The sequence below is a fragment of the Canis aureus genome, chromosome 11, assembly GCF_053574225.1.
Source record: "Canis aureus isolate CA01 chromosome 11, VMU_Caureus_v.1.0, whole genome shotgun sequence".
Classification (NCBI taxonomy): Eukaryota; Metazoa; Chordata; class Mammalia; order Carnivora; family Canidae; genus Canis; species Canis aureus.
Genome location: NC_135621.1, coordinates 38295846 through 38319518, shown reverse-complemented (window position 1 = coordinate 38319518; position 23673 = coordinate 38295846). Strand labels below are relative to the sequence as shown.

General features: G+C 39.3%; 1 long non-coding RNA gene across 6 annotated transcripts in view; it reads right to left on the bottom strand.

Annotated features, from left to right (window-relative positions):
• Positions 1–23673, bottom strand: part of LOC144323906 (uncharacterized) — a 137906-nt gene that overhangs the window by 86840 nt on the left and 27393 nt on the right. Inside the window, exon 1 of one of the 6 annotated variants that reach the window (XR_013389252.1) lies at positions 21168–21826. The exons of the other annotated variants lie outside the window; for them this stretch is intronic. This is a non-coding gene — a long non-coding RNA (uncharacterized LOC144323906). Of the gene's footprint in view, positions 1–21167; positions 21827–23673 lie in introns of those variants that run through there. 6 annotated transcript variants of the gene reach the window in all.

Sequence of the window (23673 nt, the reverse complement as noted above, 5' to 3'; positions counted from 1 at the left end):
TACCTCCCCTTACATAAGACATAGACAATAATTCATACTAAGTATATGTTTATAAAATGCTACAGTGAGATTAAAATTATAAAAAGTTCTTTAAGTCTACTGTGCTATAAATTTAGCTATTATTATAATTATCATTCATTCAATACATTTAAGATTCAAGACCTCTGAACATAAAGATCTTAGAAAATTATATATTATCTGTTCTTAAATATATACTTTGAAAGTTCTTCCTGGTGAATGGGGGTATTTAAGCAGTCACTTCAAAAAACTATCAAAATAGGAAAGCCTGGGTGGCACAGTCAGGTAAACATCCAACTCTTGATTTTGACTCAAGTCCTGATCTCAGGGTCCTGATCTCAGGGGTTGTCATCTCAGGGTCATGAGATCTAGCCCTATCTCAGGCTCCATGTTCAATGCTTAGAGTCTGCTTGTCCCTGTCCCTCCCCCACCACCCCCACATGTGCACACATACTTTCTCTTTTTCTCCAAAATAAATTAATTAATAAAATTATAGTGCTAAAATTCCAGATTTGTGTTTTATAAGATTGCTTTATATACATAAAATTCTCCTGGTAAAACTCCTAAACTACTTTTAAAGTCTAAACTTTTCACAAAAATTAATTGCAATATCAATAATCATCCTTTCCTGTCATTATTTGTTAACAGTAAAGATTTCAAATTTATCATGACATAAAAATAAATTTAAAAACCTTACCTGACACCACATATAAAAATATACTCAAAATACATCAAAGACCTAAATAGAAGAGCTAAATATTTTTTAAAAAGGATTTTATTTATTTATTCATGAGAGACAGAGAGAGAGAGGCACAGACACAGACAGAGGGAGAGGCAGGGTCCCTGCAGGGAGCCCGATGCAAGACTCAATCCTGGCACTCGGGATCAAAAAAAGCTTCGGCACAGCAAAAGAAACAGTCAACAAAACTAAAAGACAACCTACAGAATAGGAGACGATATTTGCAATGACATATCAGATAAAGGGCTAGTATCCAAGATCCATAAAGAACTTATTAAACTTGACAGCAAAGAAACAAACAATCCAATCATGAAACGGGCAAAAGACATGAACAGAAGTATCAGAGAGGAAGACACAGACATGGCCAACAAGCACATGAAAAAATGCTCTGCATCCCTTGCCATCAGGGAAATACAAATCAAAACCACAATGAGATACCACCTCACACCAGTGAGAATGGTGAAAATTAAGATGGGAAACAAGGATGTGGAGAAAGGGGAACCCTCTTGCACTGTTGGTGGGAATATGAACTGGTGCAGCCACTCTGGAAAACTGTGTGGAGGTTCCTCAAAGAGGAATTGCACTGCTGGGGACTTATCCCAAAGACACAGATGCAGTGAAATGCAGGACACCTGCACCCCCAATGTTTATAGCAGCATGTCCACAATAGCTAAACTGTGGAAGGAGCCTTGGTGTCCATCAAAAGATGAATGGATAAAGATGTGGTCTATATATACAATGGGATATTAACCATTAGAAATGATGAATACCCACCATTTGCTTCAACGTGGATGGAACTGGAGGGTATTCTGCTGAGTGAAGTAAGTCAATCGGAGAAGGACAAACATTATATGGCTTCATTCATTTGGGGAATATAAAAAAATAGTGAAAGGATTATAGGGGAAAGGAAAGAAAATGAGTAGGAAATATTAGTGAGGGAGACAGAACATGAGAGACTCCTAACTCTGGGTAGTGGAATGGGAGTTGAGCGGGGGGATGGGGTGACGGGGTGACAGGCACTGAGGGGGGCACTTGACAGGATGAGCACTGGGTGTTATGCTATATGTTGGCAAATAGAACTCCAATTTAAAAAATATACAAAAAAAATAAGCCACATGACTAAAAACTTTTTCTAATAAATAATAATAATGAAATTTTTAAAAATTAAATTTAAAAAATTTATATGAAATACATAGAATAGGTGGATCTATAGAGACAGAAAACATATTAGTGGTTACCAGGAGTTGTGGGGAAGCAGGGAATAGAGAGTGACTGTTTAATGGGCTTAGAGTTTCCTTTTGGGGTAATGAAAATGTTTCATAACTAGAGGTAATGGTTGCACATCATTATGAATGTACTAAAGACCACTGAATTGTACACTTTAAAATGGTTAGTTCTGGCAGGAAACCACAAATGTTGGAGAGGATGCGGAGAAAAGGGAACCCTCTTGCACTGTTGGTGGGAATGTGAAATGGTGCAGCCACTCTGGAAAACTGTGTGAAGGTTCCTCAAAGGGTTAAAAATAGATCTGCCCTATGACCCAGCAATTGCACTGCTGGAGATTTACCCCAAAGATACAGATGCAATGAACCGGGACACCTGCACCCCGATGTTTCTAGCAGCAATGTCCACAATAGCCAAACTGTGGAAGGAGCCTCAGTGTCCATCGAAAGATGAATGGATAAAGAAGGTGTGGTCTATGTATACAATGGAATTTTACTCAGCCATTAGAAATGACAAATACCCACCATTTGCTTAGATGTGGATGGAACTGGAGGGTATTATGCTGAGTGAAGTAAGTCAATTGGAGAAGGACAAACATTATATGATCTCATTCATTTGGGGAATATAAATAATAGTGAAAGGGAATAGAGGGGAAGGGAGAAGAAATGGGTGGGAAATATCAGAAAGGGAGACAGAACATGAAGACTCCTAACTCTGGGAAACGAACTAGGGGTGGTGGAAGGGGAGGAGGGCGGGGGGCGGGGGGTGAGGGTGACTGGGTGGCGGGCACTTAACAGGATGAGCACTGGGTGTTATTCTGTATGTTGGCAAATTGAACACCAATAAAAAATAAATTTATTTTTAAAAAAATAAATTCATAAAATGGTTAGTTCTATTTTACGTAAATTTTACTTCAAGAAAAAAATGAAATAAAGGAAAACATATAATAGGGAAGTAAAATTGTCAATGTACTGAAGGGATGGATATACTTCAGAGGTCTTTCAGTGCAGAAGGAAGTATTTTAGTTGGAAATCTCAAAGGGAAATAGTGGATTAAAGTACTAAGGATTTTATATTGTAAGGAAGAGAATGCTTTATTTTCCTGAGTAAAAGCAGGAAGTTAGCAGGAGGAGGTAGGATTTATAGTATTAAAAGAGCTATTTATGGCTGTATTTTTAAGAAATGAGAAAAGTGACCTAGGAGAGGTGTTAAAGATCTTGAAAAACTTTGAAAATGCTTGCCCTCTCTTGTTGGACCCCAAGGTGACATAAATAGGGAAGAAACTAGAAAACAGTAGTATCTCAATTCAATGCCCCGAGCTTGTATTATCTTAAACGTACTTGTTCTAGGAATGGATACAACAAAGATGAAGAAAATATGTCATTCATGTACATTTCCCATAGTCTCCTGAAATAGAATGAGGTCCCTTAAGTAACTTTGACATCAAGGCTTTTACAACTGAGGCTTTTATAGAGCTTATATAAAGGGAACAAATGATAACAAAGTTAAATCCAAGGCATCCTTCCCTCTCTCTTCAGCCACTCCTCCTGTCAGATCAGCCAAGTTCTCACTGACAAAATGTTGCAGGCTCATGGATCCATCTGCTGGAAACTATGGGCGCAATGGACTGATACTTCTAAATCCTTTCTGGTCAACAAGCTATCCCAAAGCCTTGTAGTGACACCTCTGAATACGGTCTTTAAAAGCAAGATCTGAGGGACATCTGAGTGGTTCAGTCCATTGAGCATTCAACTCTTGGTTGGGCTGGGGTTATGGTCTCAGGATGTGGGATTGAGCCCCAGCTGGGCTCTGTGCTCAGTGGGGAATCTGTAAAAGAGATTCTCTTTTCCTCTCTCCCTCCCTTTCCCTCTCCTTCTGCTCCTCCCCACTAAAATAAATATTTTTTTTTTTTTTAGAATTTATTTATTTATTCATGAGAGGGACAGAGAGAAAGGCAGAGACACAGGCAGAGGGAGAAGCAGGCTCCCTGCAGGGAGCCCGATGCAGGACTGGATCCCAGGACCCCAGGATCATGACCTGAGTCAAAGGCAGACACTCAACCACTGAGCCACCCAGGCATCCAAGCAATCATTGTGGTTTTGATTTGCATTTCCCTAATGATTAATGAAGTTTAGCTCCTTTTCATGTACTTGTTTGCCATTTGTATGTCTTCTTTAGAAAAATATCTATTCAAGTCCTTTTCCTATTGTTCAATTGTGGATTACTTGGGTTATATTTTTTGTTTGGTTTTGTTTGGTGTTTTTTGTTTTTTTGAGTTATAGAGGTTCCTTATATATTTTGAATATTAACCCCTTATCAGATCCATGGTTTCCAAATATTTTCTCCCATTTCATAGGTTGCCTTTGCATTTGTTCATTGTTTCTTTTGTTGCAGAGAGTTTTTTAATTTGATGTAGTCCTATTTTTTTATTTGCACCTTTGTTGCTTATGCTTTAGGTGCCATATCTTAAATACCATTGCCAAGGCCAATGTTAAGTAGCTTTTCCTCTATGTTTTCTTAGGAGGAATTTTATGGTTTCAGATCTGATGTGTAAGCCCTTACTCCATTTCAAGGTAATTTTTGTGAATAGTGTTAAGACGGGTTTATTCTTTTGCATGTGGCTATCCAATTTTCCTTAAGCCATTTACTGAAATGAATATACTTTCCCTATTGAGTATTTTTGGCTTCCTTGTCAAATGTTAGTTAACCCTGTATACATGAGTTAATTTCCAGGCTCTCATTCTGTTCTATGTGTCTGTTTTTATGCCAATATAATACTGTTTTAATTATTATAGTTTTGTAACAGCTTGAAATCAGGAAATGTTCTCTTAAGATTGCTTTGGGTATTTGTGGTCTTTTGTGGTTCCACACAAATTTTAGGGTTTTCTTACTTCTTTCTTTCTTACTTTTCTTACTTCCATGAAAAATTCCATCAAAATTTTGATAGAGATTGTACTGAATCCGTATATCACTTTCACTAAGTGAAGATTTCAACAGTATTAACTCTTCTAATTCATGGACATGGGATATGCTTCAATTTATTTTCTCTTCAATTCCTTTCATGAATGCTTTTGTTATACAAATATTTCACCTCTTTGGTTAAGCTTATTTGTATTTCACTGTTTTTAATGCTATTATATTTATTCTATTTATATTGTATTTATTTCTTTTCCAGGCAGTTCATTGTTAGTGTGTAGAAACAAAACTGATCTTTATGTGCACATTTTGCATCCTGAAAGTTTACTGAATTTTTTACATCTCTAACAGTTTTTTGGTAGTCTTTAGGGTTTTCTATATAAAAGATTTTATAATCTGCAAACAGACATGGCTATACTTCTTCCTTTCCTATTTGGATAGTTTTTATTTCTTTCTTGCCTGACTACTCCGTCTACTGCTTCCAGTACTATGTTGAACAGGAGTGATAGGAGTGAACACCCTTATCTTGTTCCTGATCTTAGGGGAAAAGCCTTTAGCCTTTCACCACTGAGTATGTTAGCCACAGGTTTATAATATATGCCCCTTATTATGTTGAGGTATGTTCCCTCTATACCAAATATTCGAATTTTTATCATGAAAGGATGTTGAATTTTACCAAATGCTTTTTTCTGCATCTGTTAAGATGATCATAAAATTTTTATCTTTCATTCTATTAATGGGACATATCACAGTCATTGATTGGCATATGTTAAATCTCAGGGATGAACCCCACTTGATTATGGTGTATTATCTTTTTATGTGCTGTTGAATTCAGTTTGGTAGTATTTTGTTGAGAAGTTTTAAATCTATATTCATCAGGGACATTGGACAGCAGTTTGTTTTTTTTCACCAGCAGCTATAGCTCTCCCCACCGCCCCCCACCACCCCTTCCAGAGCTAGCTTCTAGCTATTCCTAGCCTGGAGAACCTTTTGAATTCTCCCATTGTGATCCTGACAATTACAGGTGGCCATGACCTTGGTATGTTTGAGGAAGAGCAAGATGGCCAGGATGAGTGGAGAGTAGTAACTAGTGAGGTGATAAGAAATGCAGTTGGAGGGACCCCTGAGTGGCTCAACAGTTGAGCGTCTGCCTTTGCCTCTGGAATTCCGGAATCGAGTCCTGCATGGAAGCCTGCTTCTCCTCCCTCTATGTCTCTGCCTCTCTCTGTGTCTCTTATGAATAAATAAATAAAATATTTTTTTAAAAATGCAGTTGGAGAAGATGGGGCCAGATCATGATGGCTTTGAAGGTTGTGTTAAGGAGTTTTGACTATGGTATTTTTGTGAAATAGAAAGATACTGGATGGTTTTAACCAAAGGAGACATTTATCCAAATTATGTTTCAAGATATCCTTCTAGCGTTTTTGTTTAAAATAGTTATCGGGACTGTGTGTGGAAAAGTGGGACCAGTTCAGAGTTGTTATAGTGGTTCAGGCAAGAAATAATAGTCCCATGGATGGAGGTGATTATAGAGAAGGCGATTTAGGATAAAAATTGAAGATAGTACCAATTTCAAGGAACAACTTGCAATTTTTGATGAATTCATGTGGAACATGAAGGAAAGAGAAGAATCAGGGAAGACTCGTAGGTTTTTAGTCAGAGTAACTGTGAATAATGAGACTTAATCAAGATGGTAGAAGATTCAGGGAGAAACATATTTAAAATGAGATGGGAGATTTACAGTTTGTTTCAGATATTGGACGAATTTGAGTTGTCTACTAGATATTCAAGTAGATGTGCTAATTTTGCAACTGACTTAAGACCACCTAACAAACTTTGGAATCAGTGAAAGTTAAGTTTGAATCCTGACCCCACTAGTTTATAGCTGTTGATTGCTATCTTTTCCCAGTGGTTCCCATGTTTGTCCTGGTGATGTCTAGCCAGAAGATGGAAGAAAAAAGAATAAAGGATTTTTTGAAGATATTTTTATAGGCCAAACCAGAGAGTGACTCATATTCCTTTGGACTGAAAAATCTAACTATAAGTGAAGTTGAGATATGTCTCACTGTAGACTCAGGAAGAACAAATGAGCGTGGTGATTAGCTAGCAGTCTCATTCAAATTCACCCTTCTTGTTACCAAATACCTATTTTACCTTTCTTTCCACTCATGGAATACAGTCTTCCCCTCTCTCAACAGGTAAGTGCCAAAAAATCCCATCTAGTTACAGCTTCCAACTCTAAGATGAGAATATCTGGATGAAATGCAGTCATCTCCAATAAGTTTGAATAGAGTCCAACTTCTGAACCAAGTGATAACTTTTTTGGCATTGTATCCATACAATTTACAGTGCTGTAGAAGGCACAGGATACTTCTATTTAGAAAGGTAAAGGAACAGCACAGCAGTCACAGATACAGTAGTTGGTGAAATCCTTACAGGGAAGGGTTCAGGAGATTTCTGCTCTCACATTGGGCACAGTTCCTCCATTAAACTCAATTCTGCCCTTTTAGAAACATTTTCTTGTACTGTTTTCCATGGTCTTGGATAGAAGTTCTTCCTTGTCAGCGACCACATCTGTGCACATGAACTAATCATTCTATAAAATGATTGACTGTGGGAAAAAAATTTTAAGGATTCTGAAAGTGATGAAAATGGCAAATTCTTTAAGAACATTTTTACTCTGCCCTTCAGCCCATTTACAAAACAGCACTGCAGTCTATGAGAGTTGATTCAACTGACTTCTCAGAATAGTTGTAATGTGATAACTGCCCCTTTTATTGTCCTAAATTCAGTAACTACTCATAACAAAGGGTCCTTTGGGCAGATGGGCCAAAGCCCAAATGGATGAGTCCCAGAATCAGTAACTGATAAAGGAGATGTTTCAAAGAGATCACACTGTCCTGGAATTGGGGAAAGAGTTATCACAAATATACCTGCTACTTCTATATTAGAGTTGTGCTCATCAAACACCCAATTTTATATTGGAAATAATTTGTAAGCTGTATTAACTAAGATTTTAAGGCTTATAAAATTCAGAGTATATAGAATTTAGAAAAGCACTCTCAATTTTCTTATTTATGGTACATTAACAATTACTCAGCTCATTTGATTAGCATAAGATTATATCGCTACCAAAATATGAAATCACATCCAATATAAATTATATAATGCCCAATTATTTTGCAAAATAAGTAAGACTTGTTTATAATTCCTAGCAAAATCATGAAATTTTTAAATTATTCATATAATATATCTATGTTTAGAATCATAGATTGGATACAACTATAAGAGACTATATAAACTACTCAGTTCACATTTTCATCTTATACTTAGTCCCATAATACAAATTTTTTTTAAGATTTTATTTATGTATTCGAGAAACATATAGAGAGAGGCAGAGACACAGGCAGAGGGAGAAGTAGACTCCATGCCAGAAGCCTGTTGTGGGACTAGATCCTGGGGCCCCAGGATTACACCCTGGGCTGAAGGCAGCGCTAAACCGCTGAGCCACCCGGGCTGCCCACCATAATACAAATCTTTTAGTAAGAACAATTCCACCAAATTCTTCATCTAGAAATACATTTATTTGAGGAATTATAAAAAGACATATCAGATGTTATAAATTAAATCCTAATATATTCATCATAAAAAGCAATTTGTTTTTTATGCTTTTAAGGCAAAAGTATTAGTTAATTAAGTGTTCAGATGACTTAGAAACATCTAGGTGAACAAATATAATTCAATGAGATTTATGGTATCATGTGGATATACATGCAAAAAAAGAACCGAACCATAGGGACAGCCCAGCTGGCTCAGCGGTTTAGCGCCTGTCTTCAATCCAGGGCCTGATCCTGGAGACTGGGGATTGAGTCCCATGTCGGGCTCCCTGCGTGGAGCCTGCTTCTCCCTCTGCCTGTGTCTCTGCCTCTCTGTGTGTGTCTCTCATGAATAAATAAATAAAATCTTAAAAAAAAAAAAAAAACGAACTGAACCATAGTAGTAATTTGTTGATTTTGAGCATGTTGCCACATCAATGAGGTTCAGCACATAACTTATTTGGCATTATTATACCAATCACAAAGATAGTGAAAAGGAAGAGAAAATATAGCTGTGCTTAATTCCATATGACTGACTGCTGCCTGAGGTACAGGTACACTTTCTACTACGGTGGTTGACAGCCACTTAAAATGCCATTGATGAGTACATTTAAAAACCAGAAAAGGGAATTCCCTGGGTGGCTCAGCGGTTTGGCATCTGCCTTTGGCCCAGGGCATGACCCTGGAGTCCCGGGATCGAGTCCCACATCGGGCTTCCTGCATGGAGCCTGCTTCTCCTCTCTCTGTCTCTGCCTCTCTCTCTGTGTGTCTCTCATGAATAAATAAATAAAATCTTTTAAAAAAATAAAATAAAATAAATAAAAACTAGAAAAAGGGCAGCGCAGGTGGCTCAGCGGTTTAGTGCCGCTTTCAGCCCAGGGCGTGATCCTGGATACACGGGATCGAGTCCCACGTCGGCTCCCTGCGTGGAGCCTGCTTCTGCCTCTGCCTGTGTCTCTGCCTCTCTCTGTGTCTCTCATGAATAAATAAAATCTTAAAAAAAAAAAAAAAAAAAAAAACTAGAAAGAGACTTCCACAAGATGGCAGTGTAGCAAGATCCTGAACTCCCCTTCTCAAACAAATTACCAAATCTACAGCTACATATATACCAATTCTCTCTGAAAAAAAATCTGCAAACTAGGTGAACTGCAAAGGACAAAAAGCCCACATTGAGATTGGTGGAAGAGGGAGAGACATGGTCTGGCCTTAAACCCCACCTCCAGTGAAGCAACACACAATAGGGAGGCATCTCACTAGTCTGGAACTTGTCCCAGAAAAGCAAGGAGTTGGTATTCCCCAACCTCTGGGATCTGCACCAAAGATAAAAGCCTCAAAAATTTCTGAGTTAGAAAACTAATGGGGCTGATGTCCAAGGGACCAACATGCTATAGGAAATGGAGATTCTTCTTTCAAAGGGCTCACATGCAGACTCACTGGCCCTGAAACCCAATGAAAAAAAAAAACAGCACTTTTGGGCACCTGGGTGGCTCAGTGTTTGAGTGTCTGCCTTTGGCTCAGGTCATATCCCGATAGAGGGCTGTCCACAGGGAGCCTGCTTCTCCCTCTGCCTATGTCTCTGCCTCTCTCTGTGTCTCTTATGAATAAATAAATAAAATATTTAAAAAGAAAAAACAGCACTTTAACAAGCACCTAAATAGAGTTCAGAGGAAGATTGAGAGTAGGAGGATGCTGAGCTCAACTCATCCCACAGACACTCCAAGATAATAGGTACATTTGTGCAACTAACTCTGCAAATGACCCCAAAACTGGCAGGACAGACCTTCAACAGTTCATTGTAGAAAGGAGGCCACATCAAAAAGGGTAGGAGAGGCAGAGTGGCAGTTGGGAACCAAACCCCAAATGAGACTAACCACAAATGAACATGGAGAAGGAAGATGATCAGACCCCACACCAGGCAACCCAGATACATGGACCCACACCAAGAAGATGAGTCCCCATAACATTTAGCTTCACTTCAAAAGCTTTTAAAAATAGTTGGGCTTAACCCCAGGTACTAGGAGGGTAATAGGAAACAGTCCTTACCCTTAAAGAGCCAGCATAATAAATAATCCTGCAGAAACACAACATAAAAGCAGTAGTTTGAAAAGTGCCTGGGGTATATGTGAAGGAAATTCATATACTAATCTCCGAATGTACACTGGAGAAACAGGTTTCTTCAGGAGACTTCTCCAAAAGCAAAAGTGTTGGCAGGTACCATTTATCTTCCCCTCCAACAACCACAACAGCAAGAAATTTGCAGGAACCAGCATGAACACTCTCCACCTATCTTGCTAGCACTGTGTGCCCCACCCCCAAGTTCCCCAGTAGTCCTGCCCCATCCAACCTGCCAGCCTCCACAAGAGTCCCTTCAAGTAGCTCCTGCCCTTGCCATACCTGGCAAGCAGCCCGGCACAGATTAGCACAACTTCAAAGTCACTCTTGCCCTGGGGAGAGGGAGAAATAACCCCTCACATTGGCACACCTACAGTTCTTACAAGCAAGCCTCTTATCCGGCCACCCAGGGAGAGAGCCTGGAGATTAGTGCCCAGGAGGCTGTGCAAAGGAAACAAATGCAGGCATCTTGTCTGACTGCCGGCTCTGTCCACCAACAAAAGCCCCTTAAGGGGCCATGCAGGGAGAGCACTGCCATTAGTGAAATTGCAACTGTGGCAGACAGCCTGACTGCTGACATAACCCATTGGTAAGCCCAAGGCCATCTCTGATAGGTCCCTCAACAGCGCAGGGGCCAAACCCTGCCCAATGTGTCCTGCAGATCACTGCAACCAACCGGACTGAAAGCAAATGTGGCTCAGCCATGAGATTAGAGCTCATGTAGGCTACAGAGGAAATGCTCCTAGGGTGCCTGATTTGGTGACTAGGGGATATTGTGCTACATACAGGACACCGCAGGATCTCTTCTACACAAGGCCACAACTTTCAATACCAGCAGAGATAGCTAAACCATTTACATAGAAACAAACACAGAGTTAGACAAAATGAAGAGTCAGGAATATGTCCCAGATGAAAGAAAAGGACAAAATCATAGCAAAAGAGCTGAATGAAACAAAGATAAGCAATATGGCTGATAAAGAATTCAAAGTAATAGTCTACTCACCCGGGGTGGGAAAAGAGTGGAAGATCTCAGTAAGACCTTTTTTTTTTTTTTTTAAAGATTTTATTTATTTATTCATGATAGTCACACAGAGAGAGACAGAGAGGCAGAGACTCAGGCAGAGGGAGAAGCAGGCTCCATGCAGGGAGCCCGACGCGGGACTCGATCCCGGGTCTCCAGGATCACGCCCCGGGCCAAAGGCAGGCGCCAAACCGCTGCGCCACCCAGGGATCCCCATCAGTAAGACCTTTTAACAAAGAGATAGAAAGTATAAAAAAGGACCAGTCAGAGATGAAGAGCCCAATAACAGAAATAAAAAATACACTAGAGGGAATCAGCAGCAGATTATAAAATGCAGAGAAATGGATCAGCAATCTGGACAACAGGGTAATGGAAAGCAACCAAGCTGAATAGCAAAAAGAGAAAATAATAATAAATGAGAACAGACTAAGGGAACATCATCATGGTATTCTTATTACAGGGATACCAGGAGAAGAAAGAGAGAGAATTATCCCAGTAATGTTTATGTGATAGCCTAAATCAGATTAGCAATCTATGCTCCATAGGACAAAATCCACTCCACTATTTCTTTTAGTAAATAAAGTTTTATTGGAACACAGCCACTCTCATTTCTTTATGTGTTGTCTCTGGCTGTTTCAAGCCTCAACAGTAGTTTAGTAGTTGTGACAGAGACTTTATGGCCCCCAAAGCCTAAAATATTTGTTATCTGGCCCTTGATAGTTTACTTTCTGAAATAGAAAAGAATAGTCACTACTCCTTTTTTAATAGTCACTACTCCTAGTCTTTGGGATGGGAAAAGGAAAAAGAAAGATCTGGCTGCAAGTGTTTCCAAGATATCATGCCCAAGGGAGGACTTGGAGGCAAATAACTCCTTCGGTTATGGATCCTGAAATTCCAAGGAAGCCTTGGAGGAGTTTCATGCCTAGATCCCCTCTTTCTCCTCCATGAGCTATTGCCCAATTCCCTAACTCTCTCTGTGTTTCTGGGATTTTGAAAAGATTCTGTATTTGCCTCACATCTGAATAAACCAGTGTTCTTAATCTCCTCTATAAAATATTTATTTATTTATTTATTTATCTATCTCCTCTTTAATTATTGCTACCAAGAGCAACTGACACAGTTAATCACACTGAACATAGGGCACAATGACCAGTTCTTTTACTAAGAGTATGGATTCAGGTACATACCCTATGAGCAATAAGCCCCAAAGTCCTATGGAGAGGTGGGTGATTTGAGTACTAATATAATATCAGCCACTTGGGGGCGATATGGTATGTGGAATCCACTTCAGTCTACATTTGTAGGCCATCTCTTGGCTATCAAATAAGATCATCCAAAAGTAAGATTAATTAGTATGTCAGACACTTTGGAGCCCTCTGCTGGTGTTTGTTGTTGTTGTTGTTGTTGTTGTTGTTTATTCATGAGAGACACAGAGAGAGAAAGAAAGAGAGAGGCAGGGACACAGGCAGAGGGAGAAACAGGCTCCATGCAGAGAGCCTGATGTGGGACTCAATCCCAGGTCTCCAAGATCATGCCCTGGGCCAAAGGCAGGTGCTGAACCGCTGAGCCACCCAGGGATCCCCGACAAGGTTGGATTTGATATGAGGCACCCCATGTTCTCTGGTCCACACATCTATCCATTACTTCCTCCATTATCTACTTGTTTCATGGACCCTCAGTGTTAAAACCAGAAAAGCCAGGTAGTTCTTGGCAACTTTTGTCACTAATAGGATTAGCTTATCTACCTCATTGTTAAGCTTTTATTCAGTCATAAGAGATAGTATGTTTCCACTTGAGGTTCATAAATTAAATAATGCAATCATTCATTCTTTCAACAATTACGTAAGTATTAACATCCCTACACTATTCCCTGGGCACAGGAAATAGAGTGATAAAGAAGACTAAGTCTGTCCTAGAGAATCCTTCATTCTGGTGGTAGACATTAAAGAAATAAACCAATAAATATAATTTCAAGAAGTGGCAAGTGTCGAGGAGAATATAAAGCAGGGCTGTACAATGACAGGGGCAAGTATCATTTTATCTTCAAGAAGAATGACTTGAGAAATCAAGAGGAAATAATAGTGAAAAGTATAAAAAATAAGTCTGAAGATGTTCGTAGGGCAATGGGAAGGGGTTTAAATTTTATTTTAAATGTTCTGAGAACATTTTAATTTTAAATGTTCTGAGAAGCCATCAGAGAATTTGGAGCAGAAAAATGACATCAACTGACTTGTACTTTAAAAACAGTATTCAAAAAAAAAAACCCATTATTCTAAGGAGAAGGAGTCTGAGAAGATGGCAGAGTAGGAAGACCCCACTCTCACCTTGCCTCATGAATACAAATAGCTCAGTCACTCAGTATAAGTAACTCAGAAAATGACCCAAAGGATGGCAGAACAAACTCCACAACTAAATGTAGAGAAGATGCCACATCAAAGAGGGTAGGAAGGGCAGAAACATGGGGAGCTAAATGGACCCACAGGACTGTCCATAGAGTGAGGGACTCATAGACACAGAGAAGGGAGAGAAACAGATGAACACACTGAGGAGACAGCAAGGGTAAGACAAACTGCCATAACATTTGGTTTTGAAAACTAGGGAGACTGAATTTCATGATATAATAACCAGCAGGACTTTAAGCCTAGAATTTAAAAAATCAGTGGTTTTGTTCTGGAAGAGCCTGGAGGGCAATAGGAAACCGAGTCTCTGCCTTTAAAGACAGCACAACAAACAGCCTTATGGGATATAGCATAGAAGCAACAATTTGAAAAACACCAGGGGCATATGGGATGGAAAGCTATTTAATAATCTCAGATTATGTCCCGAGGGGGACAGAGATCATGGGGAAACCCCTCTAAAAGCAAAGAAGCTGATAGTTGCCATTTCCTTCTCCTGCCCCCAGCATAAACACCTGCCCATCTATGGGAACCAGTGGGGCATCAACATTCACTATCTAACTTGCTTACACCAAGCCCCACCCCCCCCACACACGTTAGCAGATCTGCCTTTTCCAGTCACACTTCCCCATGCTGCAGGTCCCTGCCCCCAGATGATTGGTGCAAATCTTGCAAACCCAACCCATGTATTTTGCAGGACTTCATCCCAACAGTGGTGAAGGCAGCAGCAGTGGGCCCTATCTCACAGAAGACCTGCACATACTTTGTTAAAACCACGAGCCCCACCCCAGGCACCTCAGTCCCAGCAGCAGATGCATATCCTCTCTTGCTGGCACATAAACCTTGTGGGAAATACACACTCTGACCACAACACATTGCAGATTCACTCCCTTCAATATGTTCTTGGCTGGAGCCAATTCAAACCAGGACTATGAGCCTGACAGTATGGAAGCAGAACCAATGAGGGCCAGCACCACTCCAAAGTGACTCCTACTCCAGGGTAAGGGGAAGATAACCACACACATCAGTCAGACCTCAGCCCCAGCAATGGGCTGGGGGAAGACAGTTGATCCAAGCAGACCCTGCTAACCAATGATTCAGAGGACAACAAAGGGAAAGCATTCTCCACTTTGGAGCTAATGTATCTCTGGCAAACACCAGATCTAATTAAACTCAAGCCCAAGGCAGTACCACTAATACCAGAGGGACCAAACACTGCCCATAGCAGGAAAGGAAAGCCCCTGCAGATGACCGAATTGAAGGAAAAGCACTCAAAACACAACATCAGGGAGTGTGCAACACACATAGAAGACACCTCTGAAATGCCAGGTTCTGGTGAACAGGGAGCACTGCACTACAGGGCACTACAGGACCACTTCTTCATAAGGCCATTACTTTTAAGAGTAGGAGATGTAATTGTATTTCCTAACAGAGAAACAGACACAGAGAGTTAGACAAAATGAGGAGACAGAGGAATATGTCCCAAATGAAAGAACAGGACAAACCTCAGCAAGATACCCTAAGTGAAACTGACATAAGTAATATGCCTAACAGATAATTTAAAGTAATGATCATAAAACTATTCACTGGACTTAAGAAAAGAGTGGAAGACATCAGTGATATACTTAACAAACAGATTTTAAAAAACAGAATTGAAGAAGACAATACATGAAATAAAAAATACACTAGATGGAATAAATAGCACAATAGCGGAACCAGAATAATGAATCAGCAAACTGGAGGACAGAGTAAAGAAAAGTAATCAAGTTGAGCAGGTGAGAGGAAAAAAAATGCAAAATGAGAATAGAGATGGGGAACTCAGCAACTCCATCAAGTGGAATAACATTTGCATTATACAGATCCCAGAGGAAGAGAAAGAAAAGGGAGCAGAAATTTTATTTGAAAAAAATAACAGCTGGAAACCTCCCTAATCTAGGGAAAGATATAGATATCCATATCCAGGAGGCACAGAGATCCCTGCAACAAATTTAATCCAAGAAGGTCCACACCAAGACACATAGTTATTAAAATGTCAAAAAAGTAGTGATAAAGAGAATTTTAAAAGCAACAAGAGAAAAGAAGACAGTTACATGAGGGAAATTCCTAAAAGCTACTAGTGGATTTTTCAGCAGAAACTTTACAGGCCAGAAGAGGTGGCATAATATATTCAAAATGCTGAAAGGGAAATTCTGCAGCCAAGAATACTATATTCAGCAAGGCTATCATTAAGAAGAGAAAGAGAGGGGATCCCTGGGTGGCTCAAAGGTTTGGCGCCTGCCTTTGGCCCAGGGTGTAATCCTGGAGTCCCAGGATCGAGTCCCACATCGGGCTCCCTGCATGGAAACCTGCTTCTCCCTCTGCCTGTGGCTCTGCCTCTGTGTGTGTGTGTGTGTGTGTGTCTCTCATTAATGAATAAATAAAATATTTAAAAAGAAAAAAAAAAGCAGAGAAGGAAAAAGGGTTTCCCAGACAAACAAAAGCTAAAGGAATTAATGATCACTAAACTACCCTATAAAAAATGTTAAAGGGGACTCTGAGTAGAAAGAAAAGATCATAAGTAGAAGTAAAAAAAAAAAAAAAGTAGGAAGCACAAAAGCAGTAAAATCAAGTATATCTTTAAAAATCAGTCAAAGGACTCACAAAATAAAAAAATATATAAAGTATGACACCATATACATAAAACATGGTGGGGAAGGAGCAAAGAATGGGTTCAAACTTAAGCGACCATCTACTTAATATGGACTGCTATATGTAGAAGAAGTTATATACAAACTTAAAGGTAGCCACAGATTGAATACCAGTAACAGATATGCAAGAAATAAAGAGAAAGGAAACCAAGTATAAAAAGAGCCAACTGATTGTGTAAGAAGAGAGCAAGGGAAGAAAGGAAGAGAGAAAAACAACAAAAATGGAGAAAGTGGCAAAAATACATATGGCTCAATAATTACTTCAAATGTAAATGGAGTAAGCACTCCAATCAAAAGATATAAGGTGACAAAATGGATTAAAAAAACAAGACCCATCTATATGCTGCCTAAAAAGACTCATTTTAGACCTAAAAACACCTGCAGATTGAAGGTAAGGGGATGGAGAAACATTTCTCATACAAATGGATGTCAAAAGAAAGTTGGGATACCAATACTTATATTGGACAAAATAGACTTTAAAACAAAGACTGGGGCACCCCAGGTGGCTCAGCAGTTTAGTGCCACCTTCAGCCCAGGGCCTGATCCTGGAGACTCAGGATCAAGTCCCATGTCAGGCTCCCTGCATGGAGCCTGCTTCTCCCCCTGCCTGTGTCTCTGCCTCTCTCTCTCTCTCCCTCTCTCTGTCTCTCTCTCTCTCTGTCTGTGTGTGTGTGTGTGTGTGTGTGTGTGTGTGTTTCGTGAATAATAAATAAAATCTTTGGGGATCCCTGAGTGGCTCAGCGGTTTAGCCCCTGCCTTCTGTCCAGGTTGTGATCCTGGAGTTCCAGGATCGAGTCCCACATCAGGCTCCCTGCATGGAGCCTGCTTCTCCCTCTGCCTGTGTCTCTGCCTCTGTGTGTGTGTGTGTGTGTGTGTGTGTGTGTGTCATGAATAAATAAATAAAAATCTTTAAAAATAATAAAAATTTAAAAATTAAAAAAAATAAAGGCTTACTTCAAGAAGCAAGAAAAATCTCAAATAAACAATCTATCCTTACACTTAAAGGATCTAGAAAAGAAGGGATAAAAACCCAAACCAGCAAAAGGAAGGAAATGATAAAGATTAGAGCAGAAATAAAGGATAAAGAAACTAAAAAGCTATAGGACTAATCAATGAAACCAGAAACTGGTTGTTTGAAATGAACAACAAAAACTGATAAACCTCTAAGCCAGACTCATCAATAAAAGAAATAGAGAGAGAGAGGGAAGAGAGAGAGAGAAAATCCAAATAAACAAAATCAAGAAAGGAAAGAGGAAAAATAAAAACTGAACCATAGAAATACAAAGGACTGTAAGAGAATATTATGAAAAATTGTATGCCAACAAATTCATCAACATAGAAAAAAATAGATAAATTCCTAGAAACACAACCTACCAAAACTAAAGCAGGAAGAAGTAGAAAATTTGAACAGATTGATTACTAACAAAAAAATTGAAAGAGTAATCAAAAAACTCCTAACAAACAAAAGTCCAGGACCAGATGGTTGTACAGGTGAATTCTGCAAACATTTTTTTTTTTTAAGATTTTATTTATTTACTCAGACACAGGGGGGGGGGCGGGCAGAGACGCAGCCAGAGGGATAAGCAGGTTCCTTGCGGGGGACCTGATGTGGGTCTCAATTCCAGGACGCCGGGATCATGCCCTGAGCCAAAGACAGATGCTCAACCACTGAGCCACCCAGGCATCTCAAATTTTGCCAAATATTAAGCAAGAGTTAATACTTATTCTTCTCAAACTAGTCCAAAAAATGGAAGAGGAAGAAAAACTTTCAAATTCATTCTATGAAGCCAGCATTACTCTGATACCAAAACCAGATAAAGACACCACTGAAAAAGAGAACTACATATCAATGTCTCTGATGAACATAAATGCAAAATCCTCAGTGAAATATTAGTAAACTGAATCCAACAATACGTTTAAAAAAAATCAATTACTACAATCAAGTGGGATCTATTGTTGAGATGCAAGAATGGTTCAATATCTGCAAGTCAATAAAAGATAAAGTAAAACCTTATATGATCATTTCAATAGATACACAAAAATCATTTGACAAAGCACAATATCTATCATAATAAAAACACTTTACAAAACAGGTTTAGAGTGAGCATGCCTGAACATAATCAAGGCCTTATAAGAAAAACCTACAATTAACATCATACTAAATGGAGAAAAGCTGAGAGACTTTCCCTTAAGGCCAGGAACAAGACAAGGATGTCCACTCTCACTGCTTTTTATCCAACACAGCACTGGAAGTTCTAGCCACAGCAATTGGACAAGAAAAATAAATAAAAGGCATCCACACTGTTAAGAAGTAAAATTTCCAGATATTACAGATGATATGATACTATATTCAGAAAACCTGAAATACTCCACCAAAAAGTACTAGAACTGGTAAATGAATTCCCAGATACGAAATTAATGTACAGAAATCCATTTCATTTCTATATACTAATAATGAAGCAACAGAAAGAGAAATTAAGAAAGTAATCCCATTTACAACTGCATCAAAAAAAAAAAATACCTAGAAATAAACTTAACCAAGGAGGTGAAAGACCTGTCCTCTAAAAAATATAAAACAGTGATGAAAAAAATTGAAGAGGACACAAACAAATGGAAAAACATTCCATGTTCATAGATTGGAAGGACAAACATTATTAAAATGTCCAAATTAGGGACGCACGGGTGGCTCAGTGGTTGAGCATCTGCCTTTGGCTCAGTACCTGATCCCAGGGTCCGGGATCGAGTCCGACATCAGGCTCCTTGCAGGGAGCCTGCTTCTTTCTCTGCCTATGTCTCTGCCTTTCTCTCTGTGTCTCTCATGAATAAATAAATAAAATCTTTAAAAATAAAATAAAATGTCCAAATTATGCAAAGCAATCTATGTATTTAATGCTATCCCTATCAAAATGCCAACAGCATTTTCACAGAACTAAAACTAGCAAACCTAAAATTTGTATGGAACCACAAAAGACCCTGAAAGGCCAAAGCAATCTTGAAAAAGAAAAAACTGAAGCTATCACAATTTCAGACTTCAAGTTATATTACAAAGCTGTAGTAATCAAAACAATATAGTACTGGAACAAAAACAGACACATAGTTCAATGGAACAGAATAGGGCCCAGAAATAAATCCACAATCATATGGTCTATTAATCTTTGACCAAGGAGGCAAGAATATGCAAGGAGAAACAGTCTCTTCAAAAAATGGTTTTTTAAAAATTGGAGAGCTACACACAAAAGAATGAAACAACCACTTTCTTAAACCACACACAAAAATAAACTCAAAATGGATCAAGGACCTAAATGTGAGACCTGGAATCATAAAAATCCTGGAAGAGAGCACAGGCAATAATTTCTCTGACATTGGCTATAACATATATTTAGGTATCTTTCCTGAGGCAAGGGAAACATAAACAAAAATAAACTACTGGGACTTCAAAATAAAAAGCTTTTGCACAGCAAAGGAAACAACCAACAAAACTAATACACGATCAACTTAATGGGAGAAGATATTTACAAATAACATATCTGATAAATAGTTTCCAAAATATGTAAAGAACTTATACAACTCAACACCAAAAATCAAATAATCCAATTTAAAACTAAGCAGAAGACATTTCTCCAAAGACATACAGATGGTCAACCTTATTAAACATCAGGAATATGCAAATCAAAACTACAATGAGCCATCACCTTACACCTGTCAGAATGGCTAAAATCAAAACACAAGAAATAACAAGTGTTGACAAGGATATGTAGAAAAAAGAACTCTCACACACTTAGTGGGAATGCAAACTAGCGCAGCCACTGTGGAAGACAGTATGGAGGTTCCTCAAAAAATGAAAAACTAGTACTACCCTATGATCTAGCAATTTCACTACTGGGGATATGCACCCCTATGTTTATTGCAGCATTATTTATAACAGTCAAAATATGGATGCAGCCCAAGTGTCCATCCATAGATGAAGAAAAAAGATGTGTTATACACACACACACACACACACACACACACACACAGTGGGATATTATTAAGTCATAAAAAGGAATGAAATCTTTTTTTATTTTATTTATTCATTCATTCAAACAGAGAGAGAGAGAGAGGCAGAGACAGAAGCAGGCTCCATGCAGGGAGCCCGACATAGGACTCAATCCCAGGTCTCCAGGATCAGGCCCTGGGCCGGAGGCAGTGCTAAACCGCTGAGCCACCCAATGCCCCTGAAATCTTGCCATTTACAACAACATGGATGAATCTAGAGAATATAATGCTAAGTGAGTCAGGAAAAGACAAATACCATATGATTTCACTAATACATGGAATTTAAGAAACAAAACAAATGAGTAAAGCAAAAAAGAGAAACAAACCAAAAAACAGACTCTATAAGAAAACAAACCAGGTTACCAGAGGGGAGGTGGGTAAGGATATGGGCCAAATAGGTAAAGAGGATTAAGAGTACACTTACCTTAATGAGCACTGAGGAATATATGGAACTGTTGAATCACAATATTGTACAACTGAAACTAATAAAACACTGTTAACTATATTGAAATTAATTTTTTAAGAGTATTATTCTGGTGGGGCACCTGGGTGGTTCAGCGGTTGAGCATCTGCCTTTGGCTCAGGTTGCGATTCCGGGATCAGGTCCCACATGGGGCTCCCTGCATGGAGCCTGCTTCTCCCTCTGCTGTGTCCCTGCCTCTCTGTGTGTCTCTCATGAATAAATAGATAGAATCTTAAAAAGAGAGAGAGAGCGTGCGCATTATTCTGGTTACTGTATGGAAAATAGAAACTAAGCAGCAAAAATGAAATCAATTAGATCAATGTAGAAGGTTATAATTGTGGCTTGGACTACAGAGGTGGTGGTGGAAATTACTAACAGTTGAATTCAGTATAAATTTTGAATGAAATGTTAACAAGCACTCCAGACGGAATTAGATATGAGGAAGGAAAAAACTAATCAAGGGCAACTCTAGGTTTGAGAACTGTATATACAGTGAAGTACCTACATCAGTCAGCTTCCTCCACTTAGAAAACTTTGTCCCAGGGATCCCTGGGTGGCTCAGCAGTTTAGTGCCTGCCTTTGGCCCAGGGCGTGATCCTGGAGTTCTGGGATTGAGTCCCACATCAGGCTCCCTGCATGGAGCCTGCTTCTCCCTCCTCCTGTGTCTCTGCCTCTCTCTCTATGTCTATCATAAATAAATAAATCTTTTAAAAGAAAACTTTGTCCCATATCTTGTCCCTTGTCCCATTCTGGCTTAATGCAAGCACTAAGTGATAACTACAACTTATACTGAGTTTTGAGGATGGTCACATTCACACCAATGTGGATGGTGGTTATTATCACTGAATTTTGATCTAAAAACTCCAGTATTTCTTTATTCAGTGAATTTGTTTCTTCATGGAATCTGTTTCCTCACCCCTCTTCATCCAACCTCTATTTGCCTTTCAAAGTCCAATTCAAATTTCAATCTAGGTCTTCTACTACCACCACCACTTTGACTTAGGTTAGACCCCCACATACCACTAAACATCATATAGAGGCAGTTATTTCCATTGGTTAAGAGCATAAGTTGGCAAAATTGTATAAAGCGCCAGTGAGATAGTAAATATTTTAGGCTTTGTGGGATATACATATAATCTCTATCACATACTCTCTGTTTTTGGTTGGGGGGGTTGTTTTTTACAATTATTTAAAAATGGGAAAAAATTCAGGCCATGTAAAAACAGGTTTTGCTAACCCATGATTAAAAGTAAGGTGTCCAGGGATCTCTGGGTGGCGCAGTGGTTTGGTGCCTGCCTTTGGCCCAGGGCGCGATCCTGGAGACCCGGGATCGAATCCCACGTCGGGCTCCCAGTGCATGGAGCCTGCTTCTCCCTCTGCCTATGTCTCTGCCTCTCTCTCTCTCTCTCTCTCTCTGTGTGTGTGACTATCATAAATAAATTTTTAAAAATATTTTTAAAAAAAGTAAGGTAAGGTGTCCAGATTGTTTAGGTTTGGATCTTTTTTTCTGCTACTACTCAACACTGAAGCCTTAGACATGTCATTCAATGTCTCTATGCCTTCGTTTCCTGTTGTGAGACAATTATCTGTGTTTTCTGTCATTTCTGCACATCTTGACTATTTTTATTCTAGACTGTCTTTTCAGGGATGTTTGTACAGAGAACAACCTTAGTAGAAAGAGAATGTCCCTCTGGAGTAAAGGGCATCTTGACTGTCCAATGTAATAACGGTAACATCTCCCTCTGAAGAAAAAAGCAGGTTTGCTTCAGCCCACTACAAAAGATTGGGTTCCCTGAGCTCTGAGTTCAAGTATAATACAAACCTATCACATGTGCCTCTGCCTACAAGCATCAAGTCCATGCAGCCTCTTTGCCTTGGTATGTGTTTCTGGCCCAGTCGTCTTATATCTTTTGTCAGTTTCCAAGTAACTTGTTAGTTTACAAGTAATATAAACTCTCATATCTTTCATGGCTCTTGATATTTCCTCATAGATAATATTTACTTCATAGGGTTATGGTGAAGCCTTTTTTTTTTTAAGATTTTATTTATTTATTCATGAGAGACACAGAGTGAGGCAGAGACATAGGCAGAGGGAGAAGCAGGCTCCCTGTGGGGATCCCAATGCCGCACTCAATCCCAAGACTCTGGGATCATGACCTGAGCCAAAGGCAGACACTCAATCACTGAACCACCCAGGTACCCCTTAAAGTTTGTACTTAAGGGGATACCTGGGTGATGCAGTGGTTTAGCGCCTGCCTTTGGCCCAGGGCGCGATCCTAGAGACCCGGGATCGAATCCCACGTGGGGCTCTCGGTGCATGGAGCCTGCTTCTCCCTCTGCCTATGTCGATGCCTCTCTCTCTCACTGTGTGCCTATCATAAATAAATAAAAATCTAAAAAAAAAAAAGTTTGTACTTAAAACAGTACTTGGTACAGAGTTAAAAATTATAAAAATTTCAGCTATCAT